The sequence below is a fragment of the Corvus moneduloides genome, chromosome 3 (assembly GCF_009650955.1).
Source record: "Corvus moneduloides isolate bCorMon1 chromosome 3, bCorMon1.pri, whole genome shotgun sequence".
Classification (NCBI taxonomy): Eukaryota; Metazoa; Chordata; class Aves; order Passeriformes; family Corvidae; genus Corvus; species Corvus moneduloides.
This window is the reverse complement of record NC_045478.1, coordinates 30,555,129-30,577,541: the sequence shown is the minus strand read 5'-3', so window position 1 is coordinate 30,577,541 and position 22,413 is coordinate 30,555,129. Positions and strand designations below refer to the sequence as shown.

The 22,413-nt window shown below is 37.0% G+C and overlaps 1 long non-coding RNA gene across 1 annotated transcript; it reads left to right on the top strand.

Moving 5' to 3' along the window:
* Positions 1–960: 960 nt before the first annotated feature.
* LOC116442114 lies at positions 961–9,741 on the top strand. Its single transcript, XR_004239404.1, has 4 exons — positions 961–1,016; positions 6,091–6,145; positions 6,762–6,945; positions 9,337–9,741. It is a non-coding gene; the product is annotated as an uncharacterized LOC116442114 (long non-coding RNA).
* The last annotated feature ends 12,672 nt before the right edge of the window (positions 9,742–22,413 follow it).

The following is a 22,413-nucleotide window of genomic DNA, read 5'->3' as shown; positions in this document are numbered from 1 at the left end:
CAGATGTTGGGCAGTTAGCATGGGCATATATTCAAATTTTATAAATACATATTTCAGGTAAAAGAGTTTCCTCAGAAAGGTTTAAAGCAGTGTAGTACAAAACACTGATGTTTAGTACAATTTCCTGGAATGTGGGAGATTGAAATTTATGTGTGTTTTACAAAGGATGACTTTAAAATAAGCATCTGTTTTTGTTCTGCAGCCATCATAATCACTATATCACTGGACAAATAGGGGAATGCATCTTTACATTTTGTTTTCTTTCTTTTATTCTTGGCATGTAGCTATCTAAGTTTATATATTTAATGCATCTTTACATTTTGTTTTCTTTCTTTTATTCCTGGCATGTAGCTATCTAAGTTTATATATTTAATGTTGATATGGGATTATCTCTTTTTCTGTTGAAGAATTAGGCTTCTGTGTTCCTTTTAGGTGTATTTTACAGTATTTATACTTAGATATCTTTGATAATTTTTTATTGAACTTAGCACAGGTATTTATGAATTCTTTCCTGAGCCTATATGAACTTCTGAGGGACCTATAAATCTCTTTGGAAATAAAGGAGTTATTGTGGGGGATAGTTTTGGAAAAACAGAAGATTTGGCAGATTTTTAAATATACTTGTTTTTACAATTGGCTTAAGCTAAATTAACTCTGCCTGCTGCTGAAAGGGACTCTTACCAGTTCTCGTTCTTGTATCAGCACTTGCAATTAGGTGAGTTAGATCATTTATCTTTAGTGTTGGTTATTTTTTCCCCCATTATTAGTTTTCAATCATAGCTAATCTTGACTTGCTGTAGGGCCCCATTGTCATGGGTTAACATAGCTACGGAAGTGATTCTCTTGCAAAGACGTGCTTACAGCTTCCTCTATGACTTGACAGAACCTATCAACTGGCTAGTTTGAATATTGGCAACTTTTTTAGCCACTTAAAGAGCTTGACACGCCTCTGTGGTCCATATTTAAGAATGAACAAACCCTAGGAAATCTCTCTCTGGCTTCGGGCCTTTGGACAGGTAACTGGGGGGGGGGGGGGAGTTGTTTGCAGCCCGGTGAGACCAGGCTCTCCTCAGCCCAGGCTGGGCTGGGACACAGCCATCCTGGAGCTGTGCAGCCCTGTTCCATCCGCAGCCCTTCCCCGCAGCCCTTCCCCCCAGCCCTGCTCTGTGCAGGCAGCCCCTGGTGCGGCCAGGGCTCGTCTGAGACCGCTGCCCCGCTGCCCAGCAAAGATCATATGACCAACAGCGATAAGTGAATTCCAGCTGCAGGGCCTGGGTGAGATTAACCCTTTTAGTGCTGTAAGTTTCCTCCAGAACAGGTGAAGTCTGCAGACATCAATTCTCTCCTGAGTCAATGCCATAAAGACACCAAAGTCAGTGAAGAAGGAAGAGCTGAAACCCTGAGGGAGGAGACAGAGGAGACACTTAGAAGCTGAAATTCTGTTGTAAAGCTATGGTGGTGATGGACTATGATATATCAGAGTACCCATTGTAATTTCATGAAAGCATGGGGAGTGGAGTGTTCAAACTGCACTTGTGAGCAAAAGTACCTGTGCTGAAATAAGCAAATGACAGTAGCTGTAATTTGATGAGGACCCTTTTGCTCCCAGGGAAGGGGGAGGGCCTCTATTTCTAGAGATGAAGATGCTCCCAGAGATGGGTGAAGAGAACCTTTGTTTCTGAACAGCTCAATCTTAAAATGCTACCCCAGTAGCTCAAGATTGGGCCCTCGAAAGCAGTTGTGGGAAAAGCTGTAAGTCGGGGGAAGGGACTCTCACATGCGAGCAGAGAACCAACCCGGGCGGCTGTCTCGTTGTGATACTGAAGCCATGAGAGAACTTCTTGTGGAGAAGTATCCATAGCATGAGCAAGAGAGACTCCTCTCCCTAAATGAACTGAAAGATTATCATAGAAGTGGTAAACTGACTGAACATCTCAAGGGTTGTCTTTTTACATTGTCAGTGGGAGAAGGGAGAAAGCTGGGGGGAGAAGAAGTGTTCTGAAGGTGTGGTCTGATTTTTTTTCCCTTTCTTTTAGGTCTGTTAATAAACTTCTTTATATTCTTTAAAGTTTTGTGCCTGCTTTGCTTTCTCCTAATTCTTATCTCACAGAAGGTAAATAAGTAAGTAATGAGTATTTTGGACCAAACCACTACACCCATGATGCTAGTGTTGGCTGAAGGGAGGCAGCAAAAATTGTAGCTGAGAAAGGTGAGAATGCTATTTTGGAAAAAGTACAACCTTATTTTGGCTGAAACAGATCATGAGGTAGTACCCTAGGATGTATGCAGGACTTCTCTTTCGTGCCTGAATAACTCTAGCCAAGCCCAAAATTTTAATCTGTGTACAAGAGTGTATCCTGTTCACTTGAGACACAATTTAGTGTCTTTGCTATTCCTTTATTATACAGGTGTAATGAAATATACACTGGTCACCACCTTGAGGCTACTCAGAGAATGAAGAATTATAATGTGTGGATCATGCTTGTTAACTGCAGTTTTCATGTTGTGACTACATGACACCACTTTCTGAAAAGTAATGGCTTTCAAAAAGCTTCTGCAGGCTGTGCAGAGTCTTTGTATTAACCTATAATATACCTATTATGTCTTAGCTCCTCTGTTTTGCTCAGTCTCTCATGAATATAATCTTGCAGATGATGCCAGTGGCAACTTCTGAGTTGGTGTTTCTTTTTTAAAGTGGGAGGCAATTACTGACAGGATGTAATCTGTTGGATTTCACTCCTCACTGTGACTCATTAAAGCATACTTTATCTTCTGTGAATGTTAGAAAGGCTAACCATTCCCCAGTATGCCCTTTAAAAAAAAATAAAATATTTGCTAGCGTCTATCTGGCAAGTAATGCAAGGTAAACAGCCATTTCTAACTCATCTTGCTGTACATTTTAATTAATGAGGTTGTGCCAGACAGATGAGGGTCTGGAAAAAATTAGCACTTGCATGAAAAATACAGTCTATTTGCTTTAAGATGAAGAAACAACAATTAGATTTGGCTCATATTTTTCTGTAATAAACAGAAAATTATATTCTATATGTTTAAATTTAAGCCTGTTTGTTTTCCATTTCTTACCTTCTGCTCTTATTCATACAAATACAAATAGACAGTAACTTCAGTGGAGAGAGGGTGATAGGTAAGAATTTGCCTGCATTCAGTAAACTTGCATACACTTCCTAATGCATTTAAATAAATGAGTACATCATGTATGTCAACAAAAGCAGTCTATTGAACTTCAGACAAATGAAATGCTAAGTTCTGCGAAGTAAAAACTTTCAAAATGGCACCTTCAAATGGCTATAATCAATTTTATTAAATCTTTAACTTTGCCAAGCACAAAACAACCATAAAATTTTTGAAAACCTGCATATTTTAATAAGCTGTCAGTAGTCTTCTCCTTACTGTTCTTTAAAGTTGATCTGTTTAATTGAAATAACTAAATATGAAAAATTATTTCAAAATGAAGGAAAAAACCATGGTTGTTTTTAACTGTATGTGGAGTTTTCAGCATTACATGGCAACATGGCAGAGGCTTTTCACAGAAATTTCTTTTAATGCTTATGCACTTTTATTATTATTATTATTATTAATGCAAACATTTTACCAACTAAAACATAAATAAATGTACATAAATACATAACAGGTATATAAATAACCATTCAATTAAGAGTATATAGGATTTAATCCTGCGACCAGTATAATTTTCTCATGGCACTTGCTAAACATTATAAACACTCCCTGAGCTCAAAAGGAGAGAGTTGTTTAAATAAACCATATGGTATTTCTATAAAATAACAACAAAATAGCATGTAAAAGCATCTAGCAACAGGCTTTCTAAATTTTTTTTAGGATTAGGAAGGGATTTAGAGAAGCATGGAGAAATATGTATAAATACCTGATTGGAGGGTAAAGAAGGTGGACACAAACTCTGCTCAGTGGTATTCCACTGTGACAGGACAAGAGGCAATGGGCACAAACTGAAACACAAGAAAGTCAATTTAAATGAAGAGGGTACTTTTTCACTGTAAGATTGGTTGAGCACTGGAACAGGTTGCTCAGGAACATGTCACTGAGTCCTCATCCTTGAAGATACTCAAAACCCAACTGAACATGTTCCTGAGCAAGCTGCTCTAGCTGACCCTACTTTCAGCATGAGGGGATTGAACTACAGAACCTCCATAGAACTTCTTGAGTTTCTAGATGCTGTGCATTTTTGCTCTCTGCCTCCATAAAGGGAAATTGTGCGGGCTTCATTCAAGACAGATGCAGAAGTTTTCACTGAAGGATTTAGGGAGAGATTTTCTGAAGAATTAACTGTGTCCACTTTTCACCATTTACTTCACCAATGTAATGTAGCTAATCTACAATAAGGAAATATATGCAATTATAGTCACAAACGCATCCACTGGTGACAGCAGCTCTGCAGCGTACCTTTCTCATGTTCAGTAACGTAACACTAATTTAATTGGTTTTGTACATGACTGAATTTCTTTTTCTCCACTTTAAATATCATTCTTTCAATAGCTTTGTTCTACCACGACTTTAATAAAGGAAACAAAGGAATATCCAACTGTGCTGCCCATAATGAGCATCATGAAACATCACAGCATGTTTTAGCGGAGATATTCTACTGTAATAACATCTGATATTCTAAAATCACACTTTTAATTTCATTTAGGCTTAAATATATATTTTAAAAAAGAAAGTTACCATGACAACAGCAAAAAATCCCTAAAAAAGTCAGGCAATTTCAGGGAATTCTGAAAAGATTGCTTTAGCATTTCCAGGTGGAAAAAGCCTTTTAGCATTTCTGGTGGAAAAAGATCTCTGTGATGTTCATGATCCACTAAGTGCTGAAGGTGAGAAAACTTTCTGGTGAAATATCATCACATTTCTGCCTTTTATAGAATTCTGCAAGTGATCTCAGTGGCCATTGTCAGAGATATTATATTGTTCCCTATGGAGATAACATTGGATGTGCTGCAGTCTTTATGTCTCGCATAACTGATTTATCATTTTAAGCCAAACAGCTTATGTCTTTTATTGATAAATAAAGTCTTAAATATCTATTCTGTCTTTACAGTACTCTGTTCAACTATTTTCCGAACATTTAGCTTTCAGCTCCTGGTCTGATCTTAGTGTTTGCTGAATACAAGTTCTTAATATAGTAGCTTACTGGCAAAAATAATTAAATTAATAATATGTTTTCTTAAGATCTCTGCCAGCTATCTTCTCTGATCGTAAAGATTAAAAGGATAGTTGAGTATGTATAGAGGCTCTGAAAGTCCATATAGTTTCACACCTTACTGATGGCAGAATGAACTTACACAGGTCCCCAGCTGCAATAAAGAGATTCATCATCTATAAAATTATTTGAAAAGGGAGAGGTATGGACAGGCTGTGAATAAGAAGCTTATCACTATCATTTATGTTCATATTTGTAAAATCAAAGTGAACCTAGAAATCTTCCAAGGGAACAGCACAGCACAGCACAATAAAGGAGCCATTCCTGAATAAAATATTGAATTGGAATTATTTTGTAACTCCTAAGAGGAATTAGCACTCTTAATTATCCAGATAAATAAAAATATGGAAAAAAATTATTTATTCATGATTATGTAACTTACAAAGCAGGAAATACTAAGTTTCAAAATCCTGAGATTATTGCAAAAATAAATCTGGAGGTTTTTAAGCACACAAAACTGCTTATTCCTAAATTACTCTTACTCTCAGGACAGCTTTATTCTGTGTCTGAGTTAAATTTTGCTTCTTGAAGTCAGTCATGAGAATGTAATTATATATAACTGTAGGGAAAAAAGTTTAAGTTATATAGGATTTTTTTATCTGATTTGGAGATCAGATTTCATATGATCTATAATTTGTCAAGAGTAAAAAGAAGACTAATTACAGCCATAGCATTGAAACTGTGATGGTAAAAGGAAGAGACAGAAAATAAAGTGTAATTCAGCTCTAAATGACTATGCCTGAGATGCCAGCATACAACTTCTATCTTCCCCAATAAATTTTCTGTGCACAGAATAAGATAGACTATTATCCCTAATGATTAATTTCTTACTATAGTCCACAGATTAAAAGACATGGAAGAGGAGATGGGATGGATAAATCATTCTGTCTGGTAAGTAAAAATTTAATGTGTATTTGCATATCTAAATATATGATCCCATCACTGTAAGACTATGTCAAAAGCTTCAGTTTTAGTTCATACAGCTATCTGTTACCAGAAACCTGAAAATTCAAGATCAGTTGTGAGGAAGGTCAAGTTTGATTTGACAAACTTTCAATTCAAAGTACTTCATATGTCTTTAATTCACCAAACTCACTCAAATAGTGCTATAAACAAAGCTGTTTCAAAGATCTGCTAGTCTTCTGCACTGTAGGCAAAAGTATACCATAAAATTCTCAGAGTAATGCTCTGTGTCTGTGGGTGATCTAGTAGTGTCTTTTATTTTTTACCATAATGTTTTTTGATGAACAAAAAATGGCATATTGAAGGATTAACTAGTATTTGAAATTGTACCCCTGTAGCCCAAGAGATATGTCATTGCTATGAGTAATAAAAGATACAGGCTTTTGCCATCATTGAAGCCTGAAGAATTGTGTAGACTCGTCTTGGCATGAGCTAAGTTTAGGTTGTTTAAGCTGTCAAAATAATTGCTTAACGATCGGGTAATGACTGAGTGTCTTGGGAGTTTGGTTATCCTCATGAATATGATATATGATAAATGTTTAAGAAATCTGTGCAGGGGATCAGTGAAGAAAGAGCAAGTAAGACTGCATTAGCAAATATATGAAAGTCACACTATGCGGATCGAAGACAGAGAAGGAAGAAATCTCTCTCCATCAAACCTGCAGTCTTCCAGTGAAGAATGTCTGTCATTACCAACTCTGGAACCCCCGGTATCCATGTGGAGTAAGGTGGGTACCATCAGCCTCAGGACTTAGGCACTTTAAGATTAAATATAGCACCAGAGAAAAAAGGGTAAATAGAGGAAAAAAGGGATTTTTTGTGTATGACAGTGATAAACTTTGCTGAAAGGGACATTAGTTCATAAATTATATAATTAGCATTAGTTTTACAGTAAGTTCATTGATACTCATGTAAGGCCATCCTCTTTTACCCATAGTATAATTTTGAATGCAATATTATATGTAGGAAATATAAGCACTATATCAATGCTGAATGTTGTCATTTGGCACACTGGATTACCTCAGGTAAGTTCTTCACCTAATAAGATTTTGTTTATGAGCCTGTTGGCATTATTCTTCCTTTTGATCCAGAGCTATATTAAAAGTTTATTTATCACTAAACACTCAGTCAGAAACATATTTATCTAGAAGTGTAACAACAAAACCTAACCCCCCACACCTCCTCCTTAACTCCTTCTTGTGTATAAACAGCTTATTAGTCTTTTCTTTGTATCTGTATTGGTTTTGCACTGCCTGGTTTTTGGTAGCAGTGAGGCCATAGAAGTGGCTCCTGTAAGAAGCTCCTGGAAGCTTCCACCATGTCCAGCAGAGCCAATCTCTGATGGCTCTGAAGATGGACATTCTGCTGGCCAAAACTGGGCCAGCGAGAGAGCTTGGTGATAACATATTTAAGAAGAAAATCAAAACAAAAGGGCTCACAGTTTTTCTTCTAGTCAGAGAAGGGGAGGAGGTGAGAACATGTGAGGGAAACAACATGGCAACACCAAGGTCAGTGAAGAAGGAGTGGGAGGAGGTGTTCCAGGCACCGGAGCCGAGATGCCTCTGCAGGCCATGGTGCAGACCGTGGTGAAGCCACTGTCCCCCTGCAGCCCATGGATCCACGGGGGATGCAGAGATCCACCCACAGCTCATCGGGGAGGTGCCCATGCTGGAGCAGGTGGATGCCTGGAGGAGGCTGTGGTCCAGTGGGAGACCCGGTGGAGAGAGAGTGCCCTTGCTTCCAGGTGGGAGCAGCCTGTCCTTGGAGGAAAGAGAGACCCATGTCACAGCAGTTTTGGGAGGACTGTGTGCCCGTAGGGTAAATTCACGTTGCAGCAGGTGTGGTGTGGCTGCTGCTTCTGAGAGTGGACCCCCACTGGAGAAGTTCATGGAGAACTGTCTCCCGTGGGAGGGAACCCACGGACTCACAGGGAAAGGACTCCTCTTCCCGAGCACCAGAAGTTCTCAGTGATGAACTGACCAAAAACCCCCATCCCTGTCTCCCTGCGCTGGTGGTGGAAAGGAGGGAGGAGCTGGGGGGAAAAAGGTGTTTTAAGGGCTTATTTTACTTCTCATTATCCTCATCTGTTTCTGTTAGTAATAAATTTACTTTACAACTTCAAGTTGAGCCTGTTTTGCCCTTGAAGTGTTTTTCTCATGGTCCTTATCTCAACTCATCAACCCTTCGATAATTTTTTTTCTCTCCTCTGCCCAGCTGTGGCAGGGGAGGGTGAGCGAGTGACTCTTGTGGGTGCCTGGAGTTGGGCCAGTATCAAACCATGACAGTAACTATTAATATATTAATATTTTCTTTGATTATATTAATCAGCTTTTTGGATAACCTTACCTTTATTATCCTGATTCAACTTTGTCTTGGTGTATATGGTCAAAAGATGTCACACAAAGGTAAACTACATTTATACTGGATATTTTCCTGAATTTGTATGCACTTCGTTAAACACACTCACACATTTGAAAATATATACACAAATAAGTTTTAATTAATATTTACCCAAGTTATTTTTCTTGAAGTTCAGTGTAAACCAGTGTTTGTTTTTCAGTACTGAGTTTAATGTAAGGTCTGCTATTTAGCAAGAGTTACTCCAATTATTTAAATAGATTTATAATGCGGTCTGTGGTTCCATTGTGTCTGTGTATTATATGTATCTTTATTGCATGGGTTTGATTCTAATCCACATTTGGAATGTTTTTCACAAGACTATAGGGTCACAGGGATGGAAAGGAAATGATAGAAGCCCTACAGCTTAGTGGTTGTTTGCTTTTTCTTTCTTCTCAAGTTTAGCAAAGAGCTTATTCAGATTGGTTTGGAGCTTTTTGTGAATATCTAAAGCTTACTGATCCTGTTCTCTTCTCTTTTGCACTCTCCAAGGGTGCTTTATGCTTACCTTTGTAATTGACAAGGTGACTATGTTTAATTAACAAGGTTCTTTGATTCTGTTAGTCTTACAATTTGCAGTTAGAAATATATTTGCTTCTCTTTGGAGACTCAACATTTAGTGTTAAATTAATGAAGACTAAAGACCTACTGATGACAATAATTATTGGTTATTTAAGAACATATGCAAGTAAGCAATCTTTAAATTCTTGTTCTAATTTCAGCCCAGAATGAGAGGGGGCAGAGCCTGGAGCTGTGTGGACGTGCTTAGGTTGTTATTCTATACCACACGCATCATTGCTGGGGTGCAGAAGAAGGGGATTCTCACTTCTGAGAAGAAGTGGTCCGCAGCCATTTTGTCCTTTTCCAGGGACCAAGCAGCAAGTAGAGCCGTGGGGTAATGGTGGTTCTGATTGAAGGGTTTGTCTGCAATTGTTTTTCATTGTCTCAGGCTTGGGGAAAAAAACATACGCATGGAGGGTCCAGGGTCCACTTTGTTCTTTGTCTCTTTGACCAGCTGTGGTCATGTCAAGTAGACTTGGTGAGCCTTTTGCATGTAATCACTCTCTTTTATACACTGTTGTTATTTGCATTGTTCTGTTACTGTTTGTTTTCTTATCTGTTGGGGTTTTAGTTTAGTCTGTTTTTTTCTCTGTTAAAGGAATTTTCTCCCATATGCATGTTGCTAGGGGACAAATAGCTGTACTTAAGAAAGACAAAAGGGGAGTGGGGCGGACCTGGCTACTCCTTTGTCTACACCTGGGTGTGGGGTCAGTTCGCTCTGAGCGTCCGGAGAGAGAAGCTGCAGAGAAAAGAGCTGCTGCTTCTTTCTTTTTGGCCGTTCTTTCTTCCTGCTGGAAACAACGCCGGGACCCCAAAAGCCGCTTTCCCTGCCCTGCTGGAGACCGAGCTGTGGCTGCCCTGCTCCGCTGCTGCTTCGAGCTTTCGCTACGCTGTAGCCCTGCTCGCCCTGCCTGCCTGGGCCTCCGTGGGTTTTTCCCATCTGGATACATCTCGTCTGCCACCCGGGATTTGCGTTCGTCCCTGCCGTTCCAGCCTGCTGTTCCTGAGAGCCCGGGATCAACTGCCCAGCGGTTTGTGAAGCCTTTGTTCCATCCCTTCCCGGGATCCCGGGGCACCGGTGCCGCGGGTTTCCCGAGCTCGCTCCGGAGCGCCCCCTGCAGCCGCGGGGGAACCATCGCACCTGCCCTGCTCACCGGGAGCCGCCAGCGCCCCTGCCGGCTGCGAGCGGAACTGCACCCGAGGGGAAAGGGCCCGACAGCCGAGAAGGCTGGCACTGGGTTTGTGATTGCTGTTACTGCCATACTTGTTGTTGTTTTGTTTGACTGGTTATATACATATATATATATATATATAGTAAAGAACTGTTATTCCTATTTCCCACATCTTCGCCTAAAGGCTCTTGATTTCAAAATATAATAACTTGGAGGGAAAAGGGGTTATATCTGCCACTTCAAGGGGGGCCTCTGCCTTCCTTAGCAGACACCTGTCTTTCAAAACCAAGACATTATCTCATTGCTGTTTCTAGTAAATTGTTATCTCAAGCCATAATATCTCTGCCTCATAATAGCTCTGTCTTTTGTTTCTCTCATCTGAAGGGGTAGAAGGAGGGCTTAATTTCCAGCTGGGCATTTTTCCATAACTCATTATTTTTATTATATAATGTATTTTTCTTTTATCTAAGTTATAGGTCATATAGCAGGCCAGACATTAGCACGTATGTGCAGGTCTTTAGTGCACTTCAGCGAGAGCAATAGAGAAACTTAATATTTATGCTGCTTTGTTACAAGTGGCAGACTATCTTGGCCTTTGCAAAACAAAGTAAAAAAATAAAGAAAAGGAGGGAGGCTGTTCTTTGGCTGACAGTATATCACTGAACTTTGACTGAGAGGTAATTTGAATTATTTAATGACAGAGTATTTGGATTTATATTCTTCACTTAAATTTTGCAGTTGCATTAATTGGCATGCCCTGTACATACTTAACTGTCTTCTCCCTGGACCTAGACAATTAGAAGTTTGATTTTGATATATAGTATATTGGAGGCTAGGTTTGGAACTGAAGCAGCAGTAAATAATATAATATATTTTTTGAGCTTTTCTCTGCATTTCTAAAAATATTTAATCAAATATCAAGCGTAGTGGACTGGATTAATTTTTATTATAATTGTCTGGAGAAGGTATCCCTTTATAGGATAGCATGAAAGAAGTCTTCTAAAGTTTGATTTAATATTTATTAATTTTTGCTTCTTAAAAATAAATTATTTCTACTTACTATTCATGATTGGCAATAGTTATAAGAATCATTAGAAGTAGATCTTTCAGCAAGATCATTTCAAATCCTAGTCATAATATAGTAAATTAAATAGGTTTTTTAATAAAATCGGGCTATATTTTTCTTTGCCTGGTGCAATTATGACTTTGTTGAGATATTCTGCAAGCTTCTTTGAATTTCTGCTCAATGTTTCATCTGTAGTTTTAAAAACAAAAAACCCACCCAATTTTTCAGTTTGAGTTTTACATTTTTGTTTAAGAACATCTTTTTCTTTAGCCTAGCATAAACATATTTTTCCTACCCAGTATCTTTTTAGTAGTACAAATTTAAGTTTACATTATCCACTATTGTTAAAGATATTAATTGTAATATTTGGAAATTTAAATTCTGAACTCAAATGTGGCAGGCAGACAGCTATGTACAGGTCTGTGAAAGTCAATCAGTAAATTACAAGAGAAAATTCTACCCTTCCCAAAGGAAAATGATGCTGAAATTTACTTTGTAATGTATATTTGAACACCAAAGGAAGTTATTGACTTTGCTGGTCACTTTTCATTTAGCTGATACTACTGTAAATGCATTAATTCCAAGAAAGCTAATTCTGATAACGCCTAATTTTACAAAAGATGGTAAACCAGCACTTCTACCAAGTCAATGAACTAATGCTGTGAAAATGTTTCCTTATAATCTGATTTTTATTCTACAGTTTCATCCTCTCTCTCAGCTCTTTCATTCATTCCTCCTTTCTTCAGTTTGTTTTATTTTTTGGAGAACTAACTTTAATACGCTTTTTCCTTATATCAACTTTATTATAATTCACTAATACAAAAAAATCGGGATAATGTTTTCTACCCTGTAGTCCTGACTTTGACCTTTCAATTCAGAATCTAGAAGTTAACAAAAGTTAACTTTTGTTAGAAGTTACAAGCCTTCTACGTAATAATTAGAGACTGTGATATCAGACTTTTACTCATACTAGGTGAAGTGACTGCTCAGAAGAGTGAATTTTTTAATTATATAAATCACTGCTCACAAATGCACAAACAGTGATTTGCTACCTGGTTTTCCTGTATGCACATTAGGGAAGATATTCTACAATGTTAATATTTTCTTATTTCTACTTTATTTATTTTCCATTACCTTGAATTATTATTTCATTTTGCTTTTCCAGTCCCACCGAATGTTTGTTTCCCAGTCTAGAAGAATGATTACTATAAAAGATTTCTATTTGCTCTAGAACTGGCAAATTTGGGTTAAAAACTTGAACACATAATTAACTTTTTCATGTTTGATATTTAATGTTTGTACACAATGAATAACTTATTGTCTTTCTAATGATTTTTTCCCCTAGAGTTCCATTCTTTGCCAGTAGCAAAGACTTCCCTCATTCTTTGTGATCCTGGTGAAGGAGAAAATGGTTCTATATACTACCACAACTACCCAGAATTTATTCAAAGCATTTTATTCTCTCCTTTTAGAGGACTCTTCAGAGACAATATAATTTTCTCCAACCTTGTTTTTTTCCCTCTGTGAAAGCTGCTTTGCTGTGTGCAGCCAGAACTCAGTGGGTGCCAGCAGCAGCCTGGGGCGGGGGCCAGGAGCAGTGGGGGCTCCTCAGGGGTCCATCAGGGCAGAGCCTAACTCCAGCCAGGAGCACCAGGGCAGACCAAGCTCTTGGGGATCAGGCACATCCCTGGAGAAGGGGACAGGCTGGGATTTTGGGTCATGGACTGACTGGGAAGTGGTGGGGCTGTAGCTGAGGCTGGGCCACATATTTCAGTGTTAGCCAACACTCTTCATAAATAAATTAAATGTTCTGGGAAATGAACAAAAAAAAAGATGTTCATAACAATTACTCTACATACACACATTAGGAATGTTTTCTGTATCTTTTTGGTGTTCAATAGTTGTCATACTTGGACAGTTGTGCTCTTTGGTACAGTATTGTTATATAACATCATAAAATCATGTTCAAAAGATCTGGTGTGGAGGTTTTCATAAATGAAGGATATTTCTGCTAATAGAAATTTCATCATGCCATCCTGCTTATGGAACCTGCAGACATGGGTCCCTTTGGGCATCAAAATAAGAAGTGAGGATGATTGAAATTTTTGACTTAAATAAATGTTCAATTTAAATGAACTTAAATAAATCTGTTCAATTTAAATGAATTTTTTTACTTAAATGACTGCTCTGTTCAATCTAAACGATTCAGTACACTTAGTTCTAATAACACTTTTTGTAAGTTGTTTTCAAAGGCCAACAGCTTCTAGTCCTTTTTTTTTTTAATGAAAAAACCCTGAACCCAGTAGTCATGTTCCACAAATCTGGCCATATAAAAGCAAGTCTTGTAGTACAAACTACAAAAACGTCTGTCTGGCTTTGCTCTGCCATCTTACAAACTGGAAGGTTCTACCAGACGGCTGTTTATTCATGTGCGTTAGCTAGAGGTAGAACATGAACAAAAAACAGCCTAGATGACTCATTATTAGTTTTATAAACTGAATTTTAAAAACACTGGCAGAAAAAAACTGACAGAAAATCTGACTAGCAAGTATGAAAACCTTGTTGATCCTCTAAGCTGTTCTCATGATCTTATTGAACTATTTCAGTTAAAAATAAATAACAAAAAATCCAAATTAAGTGATCCAACTTTTACACTTTAAAAAAATAAATAAATTTGTTTCGGATAAACAGTTTCAACATGATAATTCTTGGATTATGTGATTGGTTGCCTTTTTCATTAATAGCATTTATTGAATTTTTCACAGAGTATCTACTTTTTGGACAGCAGGGGAAACCACTGGATTTCCTGGCATGGGAACACCTATGGAACTTTTTAATGACAGCTAAAGTTGCTTTTGCCTTTGTTTCAGAGGAACTTGCAAATCCTTAGACAGAAAAACGAAGTGCTGAAATGTGTACAGTAAGCAAGGCAATCTTATTGTAGTTTATATTTACAAGAGCTCATTTAAAATATAGGTTTTTTAAGAATTCCTTTTTTCTTTTTGTGGTCTTCTGCCAAACTGTATCATCTGATTTGTTCATGTCTGAAAATTGTCAAAATAATAGAATTAACGTTTGAATGAGAGATCAAGACTGCCAGATATGTGAGGCCCAGTAGATGAGCAGGTGACTATTTTCTTTCTATTCTGTGGACGATAGCATTATGCTAATGTCCAGTATCTAATAAGAGGTCGTTAAATTTTAAAGAATAAATGTTAGAAAACTAGTCTCTCTTACTTGAGACTTTAAGTACAGTCAGTTCAAACAGTCCCTCATACAAATATGTAGGTATGAAGCAATGTTTGTGATGCAAACTCTGGAATACAATAGGAAAATTATGGATACGTAGGTGTCGAATCAGCATTTCCTGCATACAAACAATTCCAAAATATTCTCAAATGTATAAACACTAAATTTTTATAGCCAATTATCAGAAGCTTTAAGAATATTAATAAAAATTATGTATATGCCTCTCCAAAGTTAGGATTATTTGCACCAGAATTATTAAAAGAGACTTCACAATTCCCAAATAGCAAAATTAATTAGAAAAAATTACTGAAAGAGTGCACAACCTACATTAACTAATTAACAGTTACTGTCTCATTTTGTCATTCCATTGAAGATATGAGCTACTATACCAAATTTTTACTCATTAGGTAATTTGGTAATGACGGTAAAATCCTGAATATGAACATTAATTAGAGAATCATTCTGACAATAGAGAGATTATTTTAAATTTATTTGTAAACAGCATACAATGAAAGGCGTATGAAGTTAACTGGTGTTAAAAAACTCAACCTCACAATGACATATAAGGAATCTGAAGGGTCTGTGTCTGTTCAACACTGGAAAACAGAAGTCAAGACGGGATCTTATTGTCGTTCATTGTTACCTACTCTTATCTGATAAAAGGGTACAGAAAAGATAAGATGCTCTTCTCAAGAGTGAACAGCGATAGGACAAGAGGCAACAAACGCCAGGAAAAACACAGACAATTACAAAAATGTATTAGGGAGTGGTCAAATGCTGGAACAGGTTGTCCATAAAGTTTATGGAGTCTCCATCCTTGGAGTTATTCCAAACTTGACTGGATACAGCTCTTTAGCAGCATGCTTTAACATGGTCAGCTTTCAGGAGGGAGTTGGATAAAATGAGCTCTGGAGATCTATTCTAACCTAAAATATTCTACAATTTTAAAATTTTAGTTCTAATTATTTCAACATTAATTAAAGAAAAATTTATGTAAATCTGAATCTGCTTAGCCATGAGTGGCCACTAGTGTTCTGGACTTTTGACAGTAGGAAGGACTTATAAAAGAGTATAGTCACATTTTAGGAATCCAAGCAGTTTTCAGAACTGAGGTGGTTCTTATTCAGTTCATGGGTAGAAGTAAAATACCATTGTCTACCCAGACATCCTTCTAAATCTATTTTTAGATACATGAAGAAAACCAATTCAATAGGCTTTTAAGTTAATTTTTAAAAGCTGCAAGGAGCTAACAGCCTTCATTATGGTCAAATTTATCAGTATTTGGATAAGATTAGATATAACATTGAATATTTAATAAATATGTCACTCTTCACACATAAACTCTAAGAAGTATCTTATAATTCACTCTGATAATCTACACCTCAGAAATACAATGAAATCACATTCTGTCTTATACTAAGTTAAATACTACAGCTATTATATTATATTGGAAGGAGGAAGCAGATTAGGCTGTTACTAAATGCTGTTTTGCACATGAAAAGAATGTTCTAAAGTCCAGTTAGAAAGCACTGTTACTAAAAAAACCTGTGACACCAAAATGCTGCATTGAGGTAACCAGTAAAAAATATAATGAAATGAAAATGTGAATATTCATTGTTTATTAATCTGATTAAGACAATAGCCCTAAAATTAAAAGACTATCACTATATATATTCTGTAAATACTGTATCAGATACTATTTATTTATTTATTTATTTATTTTACTAAGTTATCAATATTTAAATTAGAACTGTTGCCCAAATCTTGTATTAGGGAAAATATATATTCTAGAGGTCCATACGTTAAAGACATAGTTTGCTCATTCCTGTGTATATACAAGAGTGTATATAAATGGTAAATAAAAGGATGCTAAAATATTGATATTCTCATGGCTTTAACAAAAAATTATGCCGTGAAATATGAAATAACAAAGCCATTTTACCTTGATACCTCTTTTACTCAAGCATTTCCCCAAGTTTTGGGTAATTTTTTCATGCCCTAGAAACACCACGGTGTAATGAAATATTTCAAATAAACAAAAAAAGTAGGTAAAATCCACATTTATTTCAAAGTGCATCTGATTTATTTGGTTAATTTTTTGTCTGCTGAAACTCATAAAGAATTGTTTGCCATGATATATTTGTAACATCTGTGTAATTATAGCCTATGTCTTTGCATGAGCTGATTGCAAAGAAAACAATTTTAGTTTGGGGCTGAACTGGTTTTAAAAAATGCATAATATACTTAACAAATATATAATATATTCATTATGCCAGTTGTGGCTTCTTTCCTCACATTTACAATTATTACTGCAAATCAACATGCAAAGAAACAATGGGTAAAGCCTGACAGTTTAAAATAGGACAGCAGGAATTAAAAAGGGTAGGAAAGCGAGAGTCTTATTTCTTGCATAAATCTTAATTTTCAAATATGTACAATCACACTGAACAATTTTTTAGAACCTTTCCTTGAAATTAAAATGTTTTAAATTATTCAGCAAGGTAAAGAAAAATGCCTCAAGGAGAGTTAGAGTTTAAACCTTATAGAATTTATGTCAAAAATCAGAAAATATTCTATGAAGGTTTTTTTCAGAACTATTTTATTTGGTTTATGTGGCAAGGTTTGGTAGGAGGGAGTGGAAAGAATGGCAGAAAAGGTTTCTGTGAGAAAATTTCAGAAGCTGTTCCCTTATCAGGCACAGCTAAATTCAGCCAACTCCAGGATGGACATGCTCTTGGTCAAAGCTGAGACAATCAATGATGCTGTTTGCTCTTCTTTGATAACAAATTCAAAAAAGAGTAAAAATTTCTGTGCAACAGCAGCTGTGAGAGGAGTGAGAAGATGTGAGAGAAACGACTCCATGGATGCCAAGGTCAGTGAAGAAGGAAGGGAGAAGGTGCTTCAGGCACCATAGGACAAGAGTGATGCACGTTGTTGCCTTCATGGTGGAGCAGATATCCATCCTGCAGCCCATGCAGAACCTCATGCTGGAGTAGGTGCCCACAGGGAGCACATGCAGAAGCAGGTTTTCTGTCCTGTGACCCTATGGGGGAATGACACTGGAGCAGACTATCCCTGAAAAATTGTTCCCCATGGAAATGACCTTTGCCGGAACAGTCCTTGAGGAAATGCAGCCTCATGAGAAGGACCCACACTGGTGAATTCCATAAAGAGCCATATCTATGGAAGACACCCTACTTTGGAGCAGCTAAAAACGAGAAGGGGGAATAAAGAGACAACATGTTATAAACAGATTGCAATCCCCATTCCCCACACACCATTTAATGTAAGGAAGCAGAAGAGATGGGAATGAAGATGAGCTTAGAAGGAAGGGAAGGGTGGGAGGAAAGGTCTTTGGGGGTTTGTTATTTCTCATCATCTTATTCTGTTTAATTGGCAATAAAGTAAATTAATTTTCCCAAGTCGAATCTGTTTAGCCTGTGATGGTAATTTCTGTGTGATCACTCTGTCCTTATCTCAACCCAGAAATTTTTTGTCATATTTTCTCTCTGTATCATGTTCAGGAGGGTGGGTGATAGAGCAATTACTTTGGTGGGTACCTAGTGTCTTCCCAAGGTCAACCCACTACAGCTATGAATTAGTTCTAATTTTTAGGCTTACCAGTAAAGAAGCTCATTAAAAAAAGAAAAACAACAACAACAACAAAACAACATAAGAACTTTTTACTGATAGCTAAATAAAAGGGTAACTTTTTTTCTGGCAACTTCCAAGCTACACAAAAACATTACTTTACCCTTAAGCGTAAATTGAACATATTCTATCCAAATAAACAGCAGAAGAAAAGACTTCTTGCTACCATTGTGAAGGCCACTTAATGAATAATTTAAGAGCTGTTAAAAGAAGAAAGAAATCCTAACTTTTTATCTCTCAGTTGAGTGAAACATAATTCATATACTCTCTCAAACTGATATTGCTGAAAGAACAAAGCATGACAGTTCACAGTATGGTTCAATGTCATGGCAATGGCTGCAATGATGACAATGTGGAAAATGGTGTGGAAGTTAGGATGGAAAATCTGAAGTTCTATATTACAGTAAAAAATAGAGCAATTCCAAATTTAGCACAAAAATCCTAAAAAGCAGTTTTACCAGAACTGGTTTATGATGTATTCTCTTTGGACCACTGTGCTCCTAAACACTGTCTTTGCCTTACTTAACACTGCTGACCAGTCTTAATACTTTATTCATGGCTCTCTTCAGTTTTGGGTATTTCACGGTTACAAGCTTTCTTACAAATCATAGCTTCTTACTTTTTACGCCTTTTTTCTCACTTCTTGAAATTATTTCTATTCTCTTTTCAGTACTATATGGGGAATACCTCAGTCTGGAGTCTCTACACTTTCACTGAAAATACTTCACAAGATAGCAAAGATTAATTTCTCCCGGAAGAGATCATCTCACTTATGTCGTCAAAACATCTAGAGATTTCCTAATTTTCTTTTTTTTCATGTAGTCTTGTTTATGTAAGTAAGATAACTTAACTCAAAAGCAGACAATCATGAAATTTCAGCAAAAAAGCAGCCTGCAGATAAAAGATCAAAGTCCAAGTAGGGAAAATTCAGATGGGTAGTTTCATAAAGAGTTTGGATAAATGTCACACATAAATATTTTGAAGAATACATATGTTGAAGAATGAAATCACAGAAAAAAAAATTAATGAGTTAAGATCTTCTTTTCAGTTCTTTTGGAAGCCAATGGAACAATAACTTGCTCATGAGCACAAGCACACAAAAAGAAACATGTATATGTGTGTGCATACTATCTGAATGAACTGTTTTAGTTCACCTGGGAACACTGTGATGGTGTGTATTGAGTTGATGTGGCAAGGTTTTGGTAGCAGGGGGATGCAGGAATGGACTCTCTGAAAAGCTACAAGAAGTTTCCCCCATCCAATGGAGCCAATGCCAGACAACTCCAACAGACCCACCTCTGGCCAAGGCTGAGCCCACCAATAATGGTTATAGTGATTCTGGGATAACATAATTTAGAATGGAAAAAAATGTTCCATGCAACCAATTGCAGCCATAGAAGAGAGGAGTCAGAATTTTGAGACGAACAACTCCTGTAGGCACCAAGGTCAGTGCAGAAGGAGGAGGAGGACATGATCCATGCACTGGAGCAGAGACTCCTTTGCAGCCTGGTGAAGACCCTGGTGAGGCAGCTGTGACCCTGCAGACCATGAAGGTCCACAGGGCAGCAGAGATCCACTTGCAGCCCCTGGATGATGCCACAAAAGAGCAGGTGGCTGCCCAAAGGTGGAGGCTGTGTAGCCTGTGGGAAGCCCATGCTGGAGCAGGCTCCTGGCTGGACCTGTGATCCTGTGGAGAGAGGAGCCCACACTGGAGCAGGTTTGCTGGCAGGATTTGCGACTCCATGGAAGGCATCCACACTGAAGCAGTTCATGAAGAACTGAAGTCCATGGCAAGGATTCAGAGGAAGTCACAGAAAACTGTCTCCCATGGGAGGGATGCCACACTTGAGCAGGGAAAGAGTATGAGGAGCCCTCTTCCTGAGGAGAAAGAAGCGGCAGAGACAGCATGTGTTGAACTGATTGCAACCCACATTTCCTGTGCAGCCAGGGGCAAGGAGGTAGAGAATTTAACGAGTAAAGTAAGAAGGTGGATGTTGGGAGAAGAAATGTTTTAAACATTTATTTCTCGTTATCCTACTCTGATTTGCTTGGTAATAAATTAAATTAACTCCCCAAGTCAAGTCTGTTTTGCTCATGACAGTAACTGGTGAGTAATCTCTCCTTGCACTTTTCTTGACCCATGAGCCTTTAGTTTTATTTTCTCTCCCCTGACCAGCTGAGGATAGGAGAAATAGAATGGGTTTGGTGGGCACCTTGTATCCAGCCAGGGCCAACCAACCACATCATAAAACATATTTAATTTAAGGTTGTTGTACAGGACTTTGTCTGTGGTAAGTTTTAAGGTCCAAATACATGAAGGCTTTGGAGGCTGAAACCCATTAGGTATATTATTATAAATTTGGTTCCTGACTGACTCTTCAATGATGCATGTTTCCAGATCTGTAGCTACCTGATGCAGATTTTTTATAATTTACATAGAAATTGAAGCTGAACAGCATATAAGTAGAAATATTATGAGGTATTTCTTGTTTTATTTCTATCTACAGCTCCTTAATATCTAGTATTATTTTCTTATTTTACATAGATGATGCAGATCTGCTTTCTTTATCTCCACTAGGCCTGCAACAGTTCCCAATTTTTCTTCTAAGCTTATAGCTTAGATTCGCTGAGAAATATAAGAAGACCAAAGTTACTGTATTTTAACTATTCAAGAACTAGTCATGTATATATATGCCTTTCTCAGCAATAAGGTACAAATGAGTGTCTGGGGAAAAGGTACATTAAATGAAGTAAACAGATATTTATTTTTACTTTGTCAAGGAATACATGCCCCTCCATTTATAGAGATAAATTCCTAACTTTACCATCTCCACAAGTTTAATGTTTCCTTTTGCATGTTCTACAAGCATACATATAATAGTGAGATGGTGCCTTTGAAAATTTTAATGTCTGTAACTGTATTTAATACTATATTCTCCCACCTTATGTTTCTGTGTTTAGTGCTATTTATTCAACTAACATGGAGTAATTTCAATTTGAAACAAAAATTAGTTTTGCATTTCATTATGTACTCTCATACCAAAACTTGTTATTATTTGAGGATGTAAAGTATATTTATCAAAATAAAATATTACCCAAATTACTTGATGGTGTTAGCATGTTCAAATCACTTTGTTAAAAGCTAGTTTGCATTATCTGGTTTCTGAATCTTTTGTTATTTCAATTAGATTTGGCAACTTTACATGTTTAATTTCTCTGTTTCTTTCCTATGTTGAAAAACATTCCTCACAATTTTTATATAAGAAATACTTTGATGCTTTAAGAGCAGAATGACTAACAAACCTAACTAGCTGCAACCTGCTATTTATCAGCATCTTAATATACACTAAACCAGCACATTAAAAATATGCATAGCTTTTCTACTACCAGATAATTATTAAACATTCTAGATTTCATAAACTACTATAGGAAGAAATTAAAGCAGAGTTAAAGATTCTTCTTATTGAGGATTTCCTTGTTTATGCTTATAAAAATCCCCTGTGAAGAGCTGAAAAAATGCCGGTATTAAATTTTAATGAATATTATCTGTGACCTTTTTTGCTCAGTTTTGTATTTCTGCCTGTCTGAAAGCATAAAATTAAGTTAAAGAAGCCCCGTAAGTGTTTATTTCAAGAAGCAAAAACAATCAATAAAGTAGAAGAAAAGTGTAAAGTGATGGGCCGTGTAGCTTGTGGCTATGAAAAGAATCCTTCTAGCTTCCATCCTCTAAGAGAATTGTTCTGCAAATGCTGGGATGTGAGATCAAAAATTATCAGTCTCTTGAAAGGCTGAGGTGCTAGAGAAAAACTGAGCATACTGCAAATCAGGCTGGGCTGTTTTCCCATGAAAAATTCTAGGACCTGAAAGAGTTATGCATAAAAATTTAAGTGTAGCTAAATAAATACTCTTAGAGGAAATTTCTTATTTTAAACAATTATTATTTTCACTCTTTTTCTAGATATTGCCATTTAAGAAGTTATTTTATGGGGTAGGGGAGAAGTCTGAAACAAGAAAAGAAACTACAAAGAAAAAAAAGGAGAGTGGAAGAGAGAGAGAAGTTATTTAATTACTTTCTACTCTAGTGTCACCTAAAGATATAA